This window comes from Microchirus variegatus, assembly GCF_963457635.1.
Source record: "Microchirus variegatus genome assembly, chromosome: 21".
NCBI classification, from domain to species: Eukaryota; Metazoa; Chordata; class Actinopteri; order Pleuronectiformes; family Soleidae; genus Microchirus; species Microchirus variegatus.
Genome location: NC_139822.1, coordinates 16,669,027 through 16,684,112, shown reverse-complemented (window position 1 = coordinate 16,684,112; position 15,086 = coordinate 16,669,027).

Here is a 15,086-nt window from a genome sequence, read left to right as displayed (position 1 = left end):
GCCCTTTATTAGTAATCATTAAGCACGTATTAAACACCTCATTCTACACTCTTGGAAATAAAAGTGCTTTGTAGAACCATATAAGGTTCTCCAGCTTGTCCTCATAAGAGAACCCTTTTTGGCTCCAGGTAGAACCTTTTTATAAAGGGTCCACCTGGAACTCTTTTGGAGGGTTCCACCAAGAACCCTTTTAAAACCCTTTATTAGGAAAGGCTTTTTCAGAAGCAAATGGTTCCAGGTAGAACCCCAGCCCTTGCAGAAGGAACCTTTTGGAACCTGGAAGTGTACCTACCTACCCATTACTAATGTACCCAACTACCTAGTTACTTGCCTACCTATCTACCTAACTTCCTTACTGTTTTTCTTGTTTCCTACCTACACTCTTAGAAATAAAAGTGCTAATTGGAACCATATGCGGTTCTTCGGCTTGTCCTCATAGGAGAACCATATAGAACCTTTTTTATAAACACTTTTGGAGGGTTACACCAAGAACCCTTTTAAAACCCTTTATAGGGAAAGGGTTTTTCGGAAGCAAATGGTTCCAGGTAGAACCTCAGCCCTTGCAGAAGGAACCTTACCTTTCTTACTGTTTTTCTTGTTTCCTACCTACACTCTTAGAAATAAAAGTGCTAAGTAGAACCATATAAGGTTCTGCGGCTTTTCCCCATAGGAGAACCCTGGAACCCTTTTGGAAGGTTCCACCAAGAACCCTTTTAAAACCCTTTATTCAGGAAAGGGGTTTTAAAGGGTTCTCTGGATCAAAATGGTTCTTATTGGAACCATTAGTGTTACCAAGAACCCTTGAAAAACCCTTTGTTCAGGAAAGGGTTTTTCAGCAAATAATGGTTCCCGGTAGAACCTCAGCCCTTGTGGAATGACCCTTTTGGAACCCTTATTTCTAAGAGTGTACCTAACTACCTAGTTACTTGCCTACCTACCTACGTAACTTCCTTACCGTTTTCTTGCTTCCTACCTACCTTTCTTATTGTCACGCTTGCTACAGGGTTCTTGCCAAAAGATTTTCAAGAAGCAAATAGTTCCAGGTAGAACCTCAGTCCTGGTAGAAGGACCCTTTTGGAAACCTTATTTCTAAGAGTGCAGTCACATTTTGTCAGAACCAGGCACAGCAGAACTGTTTCTAGATTTTGTTGAAGTTTCTCCCACCTCCACCTTCACCTTTCTACCTTTCCACTTCACAGACTGTGCAGACTGAAGGGACTCGTTAAAATCATGCTTCGCTACTTAAACCTTCCCCCGTTTTGGTTAATTCCCCCCCTTAATAAAATGAAAAAAAAGGTGGTGCACTACAGACACCTGCAGAGCTGTAGACTTTTAAATGAAGGATTGAATGTTTTGTTGTCTTGTTAGTCCCTAATCTTATAGCACACACCTTTCCCCTCTGTTGCTGACATTACGGCAAAAGGCGTACATTAAAAATACATGCTCCGACCTCTCAGACATGCACGTGTGCACACATGATGCTGTTCCCTCTTAAATCCGGGGGTCATGCATTAATCAGAAGGTGCATATTTAATTAGTCAAGATGCACCACGGAAAAAAAAAAGAGAGAGCGAGACATTTAAACCGTTGACTTTTATCACCGGCGCTCACCTTTTTGTTAGTATAATCCCTCAGGTTTAGTGTGGATCACAGCTGCAGAGAGGACTGAGGTGGTCATCGGCATCCGAAAACAGACGAGAAAGGCGTCCGTGGTAAATTGTAGAGCATCCTTCTTCTTCTTCTTCTTCTTCTTCTTCTTCTTGGGTCATTTTTGGAAACAGAACTTTTTTTTCCACCACCCCCCCCTTCAGCTGTGTGGAATCAGCTGTGTTGCTGCCTCTCAGTCAAGTTGAGGCAGAATGTCACAGAGATGCTGCGTGTCTGACACTTGAGAGGATGCTGCTGCTGCTGCTGCTTATGCTGCTGCTGCTGCTGCATCTGACAGACACAGATGGAGCTGACGCTAGCTCGCTGGGAGGAGAAATTCCCACAGGGCTGAACGGGACAGTGAGCACGAGTCTCAGAACACAGAGGGAGGGAGGGATGGATGAAGGGAGGAGGTGTTTTTTTAAGGGGTTCATTCAAAGTGTTGGAGGGAAAAGCATGGTGGTGGTGGGTGGTTGGGGTTGATATTTTAAGGCCAGTGTCACGTCACCGTCACACTAACTATTAATTACTGCCGTGAGTCTTTTTGTCTGTCGTTGACAGAATAAAGAAAAGAGAAAGAGAGAGAGTGACCCCCCTTTTGCTATCGCCCGCTCTCTTGTGTGTTCAAACAATGCAGATATCGGCAAACTCGCCCGCTGCCCTCTGTGCTCAGATAAGCACACAACTGCACCGACAGATGTTTTTGTACACCGTGACCTTTGTGTGTGTGTGTGTGTGTTTATGACATCATGACTTGGGGGGGGGGGGGGGGGGGTGTGTGTAATCCGGATGATGATGAGGGCTGATCTCTTTTCACGAGCAAACCCATTAGTTTATCCAGATTGACGCGTTAATAAATCCCCTTGCTGCCAATAGAATAGCGTTGTATTGTGAGATCTGTACGGCACACGAGGGCAGAGAGGCGTCGAACTCGAACGACCTGCGGGGGAGCCAACGAGCGTCTGGTCTGGACGAGAGGAGACAAATTATAGGACAATATTGTGTCATGAGGTCTCTGTGGATCAGATCCCAAAGAGTTTCAATATTATAATAATATTTGTTTGGATGTGGAACGATTATTTGTGTTGGTTTTCATATTTTCTACAGTATTTTATTGTTTGTTCTTAGGTCTATTAGGTCACACGCTTTATTAGACTTATTTATTTATCTTTGATGTACAGCACTTGGTTTCGGCTGTTGTTGTTTTTTTAAAGTGCTTTATAAATAAAGTTGGATTGGATACGTCGATACGATATATAACATATACATACATATATACACACATACATATACATATATACACACATATACACACATACATACGCACATACATATATACACATATACACATATATACATACACACATATACATGCACATAAACACATATATATACATGTATACATACATACGCATATATACAAATACATACATATATATACACATACATATATACACGTATACATACATACACACACATATATACATATACATACATACATATATCCACATATATATACATAAATACACATATACACTTACACACATATACATGCACTTATACACATATATACATACACACATATACATGCACTTATACACATATATACATACATACATACACACATATATACATGTATACATACATACACATATATACAAATACATACATATATACACACATACATATATATATACATACATACACATACATACACACAAACATACACACATACATATATACACGTATACATACATACACATATATACATATACATATATATCCACATATATATACATACATACACATATACACATATATACATACACACATATACATGCACATATACATACACATATATACATACATACATACACACATATATACACACACACATACATACACATATATACATATACATACATATAGTCCTTGATTAAATTACTACCAATTTTGGATCGTTGGGTTATTGTTTAGTCCAATTAAATGATCGTTTTTTATTTTCAACCTTTGCACTTTACTAAATGAAAATATATACTTATATATATAATAATACTGAATATATTTGTAGCACTCAAATGCACTTAGGTCTTAGAAAGACAAACATGTATACTTGACACACACACTCTTATTCAGATGTTCCCTCATATAAGAACTTATCACGCTCCTGGGTCGGAGCTTTACGGTCGACGCGTATCATGAAAATCCCCCTGAATGTCTAGTCGACACGTCGCTGTATATCACCGCAGACGCTCACTTCCTGTCCTCGGCTGACAGAACCGCTGACCTGCACCGCCTTTATATCGCAGTCATATTTTTTATCTGATACGACCTCACATTAACACACACACACGCCGATAGCATTTAAAACCCATTCATATCGATTCTGTGAGTGTGATGCGTCTGATTGATTAAAGCGTAAAAAACTCAGCGTGAAATATTTAAACGTGTGACTGAAAATAGATAAAAACAGACGTGTGACCTTAAACATTAAAAGCTGCAAAATAAGACTAGATCTAGTTGGTTTTGATCACAAAATAAAATCCCAGGATAATAATTAAACGCACAGGAAACTATACTGGAATATTATGCCATCATTTTTTTTGGGATCTTCCTCCTCTTTGCTTTCTTTTGCAGCCTGAAGGCGTGACTGTGTTTCACCAGGCCGCTGTCTGATCACTGTGTGCCTGAGAGACAAGATGGGGGGAGGAACACATCAACACAGTCGGGAGACGCTTTGCATCTGTCCACGGTCCGCAGAGGCTCCGCTTATCTCCCTGACCCAATTGTGCACCCATATGCTAGTTTAGAAACACAACACTACACTACACCGTGCATTTGGAATCTGTTCCTGTACCATTTAATGTCAGGATGTTTATTGTTTGGTGTATTTTTTCTTAGTCAAATGAAGGATTAACCTCCATCGCTGTGAACGATAAAGATCCAGCCGACACAATCGATGCCTCGTTTAACGTACTGCACTTGATCCCTGGCATAATGTCTCTCTCTCTCTCTCTTGCACGGAAATGTTGCTCTTGTGCCATTTTCCCTTTGTCTTACTGATTTGCCAATACCTCGTACGCTCTGTGTCAGTGGATTTACGAGTCCCACCCCTGCTGTGGGAGTTTTTATCTTTGAGTATAAAGGACAAGGTTTGTCAGAATATGGGCCAATTCCAATTCCTATCTTAACCCTTAATCTTAACTGGCCCTCAAAACCAAAAAAGTGTTGAGGGTTATTTTGTCACTTAGAAATGGGACACCCGCTTAAATGCAGATACGTCTTCAGACTGTAGGGGGCAGAATAACGCGAAAGATGCGTCCAGTCTGTCTACTCCGAAAAAGAAGAAGAAGAAGAACACATTTACGTCACGATTGTTTATTACGATCCGTTTGTCAGTCAAGTTATTAGGTTGTCAGTTAGTTATAAGATGATATAAATGGTAAATTTAGACATAATATTTACTGAAATTGCAATTTAAGATACTTCATTAAATAAATTTCCTTAAAACTGACATTTATCCACATCATAACCTGATTATTTTAACTTAATTAATTGAAAATAGTAAGTGTCTAATTATAGTTTTTCCCATACTAGAAATGTGATTATATACACAAGTGTAGACTATTTTGGACGATCCCATTTCAAAATAAATACATCATTTTTAATATTAAGTAAACCAGTAATCAGTGTTACAGTGAAATAAGACACTATTGCATGTAGTTCAACTGCTGTTCTGATGTATAAACACAATAAACTGAACAACCACCAGTTCTGTACATCACCTCTTCAACGAAATGATTATATTTGTATAGAAGACAATATACGCTGAAAAAACGCAATCAGGAATCCCTTGTTTTTCTTTTGCAAGACCAAAAGAGCATGAAATGAAATGAATTAGCATTCAAATAAAAGAGTAGAGAACAAAGGGACGCTTAGATCTGATGGTGCGACACATTGAGAATGTATGTTCAAAAAGGGTAAAAGGAGCACGAGGAGAGCAAAACAGGGGCAAAAGGTTCCTCGGATTCGGCCGAAACTCTGTCTTGCAACAACTAAAGTTCTCTTCTGTGTCCGCGGAACCTTTCCTCTACGCCCACATCGACTCGTCGTGTGTTGTTTTAAGACGAAGAAGAAGAAGAAGGAGGAGGAGGAGGAGGAGGAGGAGGAGGAGGAGGAGGCCTGATTAAACGACGAAATGCAACTTTAATGTTGCCTTGACAGCGGGGATTAGCTCGGGGGTTAGGCAGCTCTGATTGAGCTGTTGTTGTGAACCGATGCTTCGTAGCCCTTTTTAAGGACATCCAACACCGACTCCTCACACAGTCCTACGTCAAAAAAAAACAGTGACCTTGTCTGGACGAAAACAAAGGCCACTGCCCACCACTATGTGTGTGTTGTCTAATAAGAGGATGTTTTAAAGGGAAAGTGTTTAAAAGAAAACATCTGTGAAACTGTGAATTTCACCATTGAGGGATAAATAAAAGTTTATCTTATCTTAAAGGTGCATTATGTGATAAATCTAAAGCAACTGTACAAACTGAACTCACCAACAACAGTACACTCAAAAAATTTGCATTAAAATTTTTTTTTTTTTGCAGACTGCAAATCATGTTTTTGGCATGTGGCGCCACCTACCGCCGTCTACCAATCATTGCAGTCAGTAGAGTCTCAGCTGCCGAGCGACCACGGGTTGCCAGTTACGTCGGAAAACGAAACCTAAAAGACCTCGGTGTTTTTGAATTTGAATGTAGTAACTGTTTTTGGCCACATTCTTACATATGGCGCCTTTAAATTTATATTTAACATTTAGATTTAGATTTTTTTATTCAGATTAAACATTGAAATTATATTTTCACAAGAGAACAAAAATATCACAAAATTCACAAATATTGCTGTAAATCTGGTCAAAAATAACATTAAAAAAAAATGTTTTTATACATGTTTTTTTTGCTAAATGTGGCAAAAAGTTGCCGTTTATTTTAACAATGCGCAACTTTACAATCGCCGCCTCGTATTTTGCCGCCTTTCTCAGCCAAGAAGGCACTTTCTTCAAATATTATGTGTACATTTCTACTCCATAGATGACCCATTTTTAAATAGACATTCGAGTTCCCAGCGGTGAAACATCTCTTTAAAGGGATCCTCCACATGTGTCCTTAAAAAATGGTGTGAACATAAGAGGACGCTCTTTGACGCCTGAACATTGACCCTTAAAATTGTGCATGTGGTTCCAAAAGACACTATTAGATCCTGCAAAAAACAAAAAACAGCATGACCCAGTTTGGGTATGTGGGTTTTTCAGCAAGTGACACCAGTCTGTTGGTCTCTGGTAATGAGAACACTGTACTTTTTCAAACACATACAGTTCTGTTTCAGAACTGTATGTGTTTTCCACGAGCACTGAGTCGAAACCCTGCGTGACCTGGTGCGACGGTCACGAGAGGAGACGATCGACTCCATTAACCTGTTATTATATCCTCGTCTCGGCGGCTCCGGCATAAAAGAGCAAACGCTCGGAGGGGTTTAACCCGCCCGCGAGCGCTGACGGATTGCTGTGCCAGCTGCACACACACACACACACACACACACACACAGATTTAGTTCAGTCTTAGTTGAAATGCACACACACACACAAAAAAAAGACAAATACACCCACATTCTCATCGTATGTGGCATTCATTTGAGCATATAAAGAGCCTTTTTTTATAGATTACAGCTCATGCACAATATGAGTTATGGTGATAGGATGTGGATGGAGGTGGTGCAGGGACTAGGAGGAAAACGCGACATGAAGCTAATGACAATATATATGTAATATATGTAATTATCTTGCTAAAAATGTAGCTTAGAAAAAGAGAAAAGGTCATTTTTTAAAAGAGTTTAAACTCATTCCTTGCCATCCCAAAAACAAAGAATGCAGATGAAGCCATTTTATAAAAAATGGAACACCTTTCCCGGTGGAATATGCATCCGTATGAAGTGGGAAATTGCGTTTGCCTAAAGTACGGCAGTGAATAACTTAAGGCCCATCGGTTTGAAATGGACTGCCTCAACGATAAGAGGTCGCTCCACAGTTAAGTATTCTTCCCGGGCTAAACTAATGCTTATCGATCACCGGAGACGAGGGCGTCCATGGATTAATGTGCTGCTGCTGCCACACTTTGCCAGTTGGTGTATTTACGTTAGCCCTCAGAGCATTTGACAGGGTATAAGATTGTTTTTAACCACAACCGTGTCATTTTCACCAATTTTATAAAACACACCAGAGCAAAAAGTACTTAAAAAATGTTTGAAATCGGATCGAATTTGTGAAATTTGAGGGAAAAAAACGCGATATGAAAACGAATCATAACTTGGACTCGGCAACAAAAAGGAGGGGAAACAACATTTAAAAACAACCTTGTGCATCATTCCTCTGTGAGTCATCTGCACAAGAACAAAAGCTTTGTGTTTACAGCAACACGGTGATTCATTCAGTTTTTCCGCCCTCCCCCCCGTTTCTGTCACTTTGGCTCTCCGTCTTTCTCTCCCTTCACCGTATCCGTCAAGGTTTTCATGCCTGAACATCCGTTGAACTCATACCTGACTGCCTAGCTCTGAATCTGAACCGCTAAGGTTACGCAGAGACTCCGTCAAGGGACAACGGAGACGGCAAGAGCTGCGATCGGTCCTCATGACAAGCCGAGATAACGCTGCTCTGTGCCGGCTCACAGTGAGCACCGAGCGTCCACAGAGGCGGAGCTGATCACCGCCGACAACGTCGCTGCCAAACTATAAATACGTCACATCTTAACACACACGGCACACGTTTAGACTCTAAATGGCCAATTTCTCGCCTCAAATGATCTTAAAACTGCCGTCAACGCGACGCAGAAGTATAAAGGCTTGCGTCGTCTCCGTGGTGACGCACTCGGATAACGCATTACGCAGTCGGAGAAGTATAATGTGGCCTTTACACACCCGTCACATTTATGTGCCTAAAAGTGTGCAAGTGAAGTGACCGGAAGCCTCGGCTTTGATATTCCACGACGCTATAAACCCTCTGCCACTTCAAGCCCACAGACAGACACGGAGCGACGTATCCCGCAGCCGTCTAACCCAGAAAACTTCAAAATCACCGACTCTTTTCGTCGCCGCCGCCGTCGTCGCCTGTCTCGCTCTTAACTGTACATGCGGTGTGTCTGGATCCTGACATTTGCAGTCCCGCGGTGGCGGAAGCGAAGCTGTCACAGCACATCTCTTCTGATTCCTGTCACACACACACACACACACACACACACACACACACACACGCACACACACACACACACCATCAATCCCCCGTGCCTCCACGCACCTCATGGCAAAATGCCTGCAGAGCAGTGGCAATTATTTAACGCCTCAGTCATTGGACTTGTGTGGAACTCATCTAATGCATTGGTTCTCAAAGTGCGGCCCGGGGGCCAATGGCGGCCCGCAGAAACATTTCTGGCGGCCCGTATAAATTACAGTTGATAGTTTTAATCCAGGAGCCACTAAGCTTGTTAAATGTTTATTGGACATTACTGGATACAGATCAATAAGTGTAAACAAAAATACTGGGTATTTACCTGGTTTCTATATGGTGAATTTTAGTGTATTATTGTGTTATAAGCTGGTAATAAGCAGGTAGCTACAGCTCCCAATTACTAGCTATTTACCCAGTAAATATATGGTAACAGAAATGTGTTACTTGGTATTAACCTGTAATTAGAAGGTAAGAACAATGGCCAAAATACTGGGTAATTACCCAGTAAATTATAAAGCGCTATTATATTAACGCGTATATTACTTAACGCTAAACTGTAGAACTGCAATCTGGTCGTTAAAATGATCACAAATGGGATTTCTTTCTGTTTTTTTTTCCTTTGGCGGCCCTCAGTCCAATGTTGGGTTCCTAAATTGGCCCTCAGGTATCAAAACTTTGAGAACCCCTGATCTAATGCCACTGCACACTGTAAACGCAGAACATTTCCGTGATTTCAAAGTTTAGTGCCGATGTTTTATCTCCTAACCATGGCTGTTTCATAAAGTGTTTAAAACGTTCTCTTACCATCATTGTGAAGTCTGCTCTTATTGTATTTATACAGGATTTGATGTATGTCCTTATATTCTATCCACATCAGAAACACACCGTTGAACTAAAGTGATTACAAAAGCTGCAATTCAACAACGTTTAATACACAAGACGTTTTCCTGAGCACAAATATTACTTAACCGCATTGGGATTAAAGAAAAGAAAAAAACCCTGCAGCACAGGATTGAGAGAAAGTCGCATCGACGGTCTCTAAACAAACAATTGTGTGCACGGCTGTAGGGCTGAAAGCAAGTTTTTATCATTTTATAACTTGTGGGGGAAGGTGCAGGTACGGCAATAATAATCCGTCTTGTCAAAGTCAACGCTTACAGTATTCGCCGGTGGCTGAAGCGCACTGCTCCAGACTAATCGCTGTCTTATAAGACAGTTCGCAGACTAAATAATAACAGGGTGTCAAGATCGGTAACGCGAGCCATGAACGCAGCGCATGGACGATTGACAAGTGGTGTTCGGGTGTTACCATGAAGGAGCAGATGATACCGTACCAGGTACGAGAGAGAGGTTTTGAGACGAAGATGATCTACTTCAGCTAACGGGCAGTTCATGCAATGCTCTGCAAAATGAAGGTGTCCTGGTATTTCTAGGCAGGTGCCGTGGGCTACTTTAGCGACTCCAAATTAGACATGGCACGGTCCGGTTTTTAACAAATTGCCATCCTTGACTGTTTTTTGTTGGTGCTAGACCTCCTAAGAGTTGTTGGCGTTCAATCTCCTTGACAAGAGACGGGGTTCTTAAGCATGAACAAGTTTTGCAACAACATGAGGCACCAGCTCCAAACTGGTTCCTCAACCCCAGGTTTACGACCCAGTTGGAACAAGGGCCTTTCGGGCAAGGAGTTTGCATGTTCTCCGCATTGCGTGCGTGGTCTTCTCGGGGTTCTCTCCGGTTTCCTCCCATCGTCCAAAAACATGCAGATTTGGGGATCAGGCAACCTGGAGTGTAAGAGCGGATGGTTGGGTTAGGATTAGGGTTGTGGCCCTCCCGCAACCCTCATGTGGAGGACAAATCGGTAGAAGATGGACGGATGGGACGTCTTAATCCTGACAAAGTACAGACTCAATCCAGTCAAGAGAAAGGGCCACAAACTTGACATCAAACCATTTCAGGGTGGAGATTCCGGGGGTTTGGGATCATACAGAAATTCACATGATTTAACGTGATTTTAGAATATAAGCAGACTTGGAGGTGGACTGTTGGCATCGTCAGTTAATGGCGCAATGTGGATGAAGTTGTCGTGAGGAAGACGGAATCAACTTGTTACTTGTTATTGGGGGGATATAAACACATGGCATCTGCACACGAGCCAATCACTGAAGACTCAAAATCACGTCCGCTAACCCCCCTCACACTAGAGGATAATTTGGCCAGATAATCTCTTCAAACCAGTCTACAATCTCCAGTGCGCGGCGGGCTTCAGACAACCTGCCGCATTGAATATACGATCGTCATTCGGTATTTTCATTGCGCATATTGCAGTTATTGCTCTCAAATGATTTTGCAGTCATATCTGCTGACATTTGGTCATAAACTAAATTACTATAGGCCTCTGTAATGTTCACGAGTCAAATCACCAACGTACCCTTATTACAACTTATCCTCAGGAGACTATTGCATGATAAATCCCCACCAATAAGTGCTGACATAATTTCAATCTGGGTCCAAATAGTGAACCACCTGACGGAGCCATCCCTCGAGGCGTGACGTTAAAAATCGAGGCAGTTGCAATCGCCCAAATTTGATGATCCCTATGTTCTTCTTTCACTGCCTCACACGCCCAAGAATCAACCTTTGTTCTCTTCTTTTGTTGAATATGACAGAATAATTGGACGTAAAACACACACACACACACACACACAGCAGCCTTTAGGTGCCAGACAGCAGCAGACAAATCCTTCGTTTGACTTAAATACGGTGGCAGCGTTCATTCCGCGGTCAAAAAAAGCATCCGTGCGGAGTCGTACTCGAGCCCGCGTGGACGCTTTTGATGTCGGGGTTTCTTTTGTGTGCAAAAGCCTCGTGGGCTTTTAATGAGTGCAAAGTCGCCTCGTTATTGGGAGGCAGCCACACGGCGGGACTTGCCCACGACTTGCCCACGACTCGCTGTTCTGAAGCCACAAATTACAGCAGCTTCTTCGCCCCTCACTGGGTCCAGAGGCTGAAGTGGAGCTGCCCTTTCTAATGGCAGCCCAAGGGACACGGATGTGTACACGCACACACACAGTACGTTTGGTGATTCCGTTGGCGGTCCCATTAGAGTCCGGATTTCAGGACACTGTTCTTGACCGAGTTGGAAATATCCAACAAGTTGTCGCGCAACAGACTTTTGGCAGTTATTCGCCAACACATTTAACTAAAAATAAAAGGTTCTCTCCGTCTCGGCAAGAGTTTTGATGTCACCTGGGGACGGCTTAAAACAGCACAGCCCGTTTGGGGCGGGGGGGGGGATGGAAATATCATCAGCAGCAGTCAAATGAACGCCTCACACACTCTGTTGAAGTTGAATTAACAGCATGTTCATTAGCCGCGGTTCTTCTGCTTTCCTTACCTGACCTTTTTCAAATTAGAATGAACTTTAATATGTAAATACCGGTTTATTCCCCCCCCCCCAAGCACTCATATCCCCACTGACCAGGAATGCATTATTTTCCCCTTTCTCTGTCCTTATTGTACACACAGTATATGTATGCTATTACTTTATATGACCCAAGTTATGAGCTTTAGAGCGTCTCAAAGTTCTTCATTTTAGTCGGTAACCAAAAATATATCACGCTGTCATCTTAGACGTGGTTGATGTTAAAATAAAGAGAGTATTTTTTAAAGAGACAAAAAAAAAAAAAAACACTCCACTGTCGCTGTCAAACTCGACCATATCTCTCAAAACAACATTTCACAGCAGCTTGAGCTTTATAATTACATAGCCTTTCCGTGTAATGCTGTCAGCACTGTCAGGAAAAGTGAAGGGATGACAGGTGCGTCTTTTCACAGGTTTCCGGAAAAATGGAAGAAGCTGTGAACTGATACCAGAAACTCCTGATGAGATCCCCCCCCCCCCTTCAGCTTTCATGCTCCCGTAAACCAAATAAGGCTTTTGCAACTTTGAATTCAATCCATGCTAAATTGGACCTGTGTGCATCATTGAGATCTTTATGAGGGTTAACTGGAACATGTACAAACCTATTTCTGCCAGGACATTTAGACCTTGTGGGGACATTTTTGTCTGGGCCTCAGGCCTGGTTTAAGGGTCAGGGTTAGGGTTTAGGGTTAAGGGTTAGGGTTAGAGTGAGCCTAGGGTTAGGGTAACCCTTTAGGATTAGGGTTGAGGGTGAGGGTTAGAGTTAGGGTTAGCCTATGGTTAGGGTAACCCTTTAGGGCTAGGGTTAGCCTATGGTTAGGGTAACCCTTTAGGGTTAGAGTTAGCCTAGGGTTAGGGTAACCCTTTAGGATTAGGGTTGAGGGTGAGAGTAAGGGTTAGCCTATGGTTAGGGTAACCCTTTAGGATTAGGGTTGAGGGTGAGGGTTAGAGTTAGGGTGAGCCTAGGGTTAGGGTAACCCTTTAGGATTAGGGTTGAGGGTTAGAGTTAGGGTTAGCCTATGGTTAGGGTAACCCTTTAGGGTTAGGGTTAGCCTATGGTTAGGGTAACCCTTTAGGGTTAGAGTTAGCCTAGGGTTAGGGTAACCCTTTAGGATTAGGGTTGAGGGTGAGAGTTAGGGTTAGCCTAGGGTTAGGGTAACCCTTCAGGGTCAGGGTAACCCTAGGGTTAAGGTTTTAGAGTTAGCCTATGGTTAGGGTAACCTTTAGGGTTTACCCTTAATGAAGTGAATAAAGTGAAAGAGCCAAAAACCCAAGATTCCATCATCTCTGCACGTAACAGGTAAAAACTTTTTGAGGCACAGCCTCCGTAAATATAACGATCCTTGGCACCGTCTTAGCTCCGTCGTTTTCATCACTCAACGGTGAAGCGTTGCGTAATGCGCAATTTTGACCAATTAGCACACGGCACTGCAGGAAAGTGAGTCTCATCAATAATCCATGTGCACATTATTTAGAATGGAAATGAAAGATTCATGCTCGAGGATCTTTAAAAAAAGACAAGTATGCCACTTCCAACCATCAAGGTGCACTTTGTGAATTATCCTGAGCTCTTTTCTCAAACTTTCAGACGAGATGTCACTCATCATCTTTGCTGGATTAGGCCGAACCCTGTGACGGTTCTCAACAGTCATGGAGACCATCTGTGTTTATTTTTCATTAAATTGGACTCTCTCATCTTTCTTCATTACGGCTAATCTCGGCTATATATGAATTAATTAATAATTCAGAGACATGGAAACGGGATGATTGCACCGAGGAGCAACAAGGAACCTTACTTACCGACTCATATTTCCAAGCACACCAACCCGAGAGATGTTTACCAGCAGTGTTTTTGACTTTGACGTCTTTAAAATATCCACACAAACACAGATAAAGCTGAAACAATATGGAAATACTTGCTTGGGGGCAAAAAAAACCGGCAAGGTTTTTTTTCCCTATTTAATGTCAAGTTCATGAACATAGGCTGTGAATGTGAGTGCATAAGTAATTACGGTGCGATTGTCTCTGTGGAGGAGAAGGCACCACATGATGGGTACTGGCTGTACGCCCAAAATAAACACCTTATCAGAGGGGGTGATGCTGGGTAAATGGCCCACAGTCATCAGCCCGCCGAGGACGACTCCTGACAGTCGTCTCACCTCATTAGAATTCAGCACCTTGCCTACTGCTTTGGGCCAAAGAAATACTATTTTAATATAGCACAATTTTCATCAAGAGTAAACAGGGGCAACTATTGTTTGTGCTAAGTATAGAGGGAAGATCTGCAAGCTGACAGCATTTGTAGTGAGGACACACAGAGCCCAACACTTTGAAATGCTGCTCAACAACTAGATCAGAAGTATTACAAGAAATAAGCTCTAGTAATACATAGCCTTGCCCCTTACCCTTACCCTCAACCCTGGCCTAACCCTATACTTGTATTTGTACAGCCTAACCAAAGCACCCAATCCTTAACCAAAACAGTCATGTACCAGCCTCATTATAACATAACCACCATTCAATTCTCAGCCCAAAACTTCACCAGTTCTACCTACTAGGTTTTGGTCTCCATGGCGACAACTGTACCTGACAGAGGTCCTACAGAGGTAATAAATAAATACAAAGAGACACACGAACCTCTCCAATTGCAATCAGGTCACCGACCTCATCACAGAAACAGCTCTTATTTAAGATTGATTGACGATAAGGTCGAACACTGAATCAGGCCGGGTGTCAGATGCTGCATTT